Source organism: Stegostoma tigrinum, unplaced genomic scaffold (genome assembly GCF_030684315.1).
Source record: "Stegostoma tigrinum isolate sSteTig4 unplaced genomic scaffold, sSteTig4.hap1 scaffold_185, whole genome shotgun sequence".
NCBI lineage: Eukaryota > Metazoa > Chordata > Chondrichthyes > Orectolobiformes > Stegostomatidae > Stegostoma > Stegostoma tigrinum.
Genome location: NW_026728125.1, coordinates 141,385 through 141,932, shown reverse-complemented (window position 1 = coordinate 141,932; position 548 = coordinate 141,385).

Below are 548 nucleotides of genomic sequence, written 5' to 3'. Positions count from 1 at the left end.
AACCAGAAGGCAAAGTACAGGGCTAATGGTAAGATGCTTAGTAGTATAGATGAGCAGAGAGATCTTGGTGTCCATGAACACAGATCCTTGAAAGTTGCCACCCAGGGTGACAGGGCTGTTAAGAAGGCATACAGTGTTTTAGCTTTGATTAATAGAGGGATCGAGTTCCAGAACCAAGAGGTTATGGTGAAGCTGTACAAAACTCTGGTGCGGCCGCACTTGGAGTATTGCGTACAGTTCTGGTCACCGCATTATAAGAAGGATGTGGAAGCTTTGAAAAGGGTGCAGAGGAGATTTACTAGGATGTTGCCAGGGAAAGAGGGAAGGTCTGAGAATGAATGGCTGAGGGACTTGAGGCTGTTTTCATTCGAGAGAAGAAGGTTGAGAGGTGACTTAATTGAGACATATAAAATAATCAGAGGGTTAGATAGGGTGGATAGGGAGAGCCTTTTTCCTCGGATGGTGACGGCGAACACGAGGGGGTATAGCTTTAAATTGAGGGGTGAAAGATATAGGACAGATGTCAGAGGTAGTTTGTTTACTCAGAG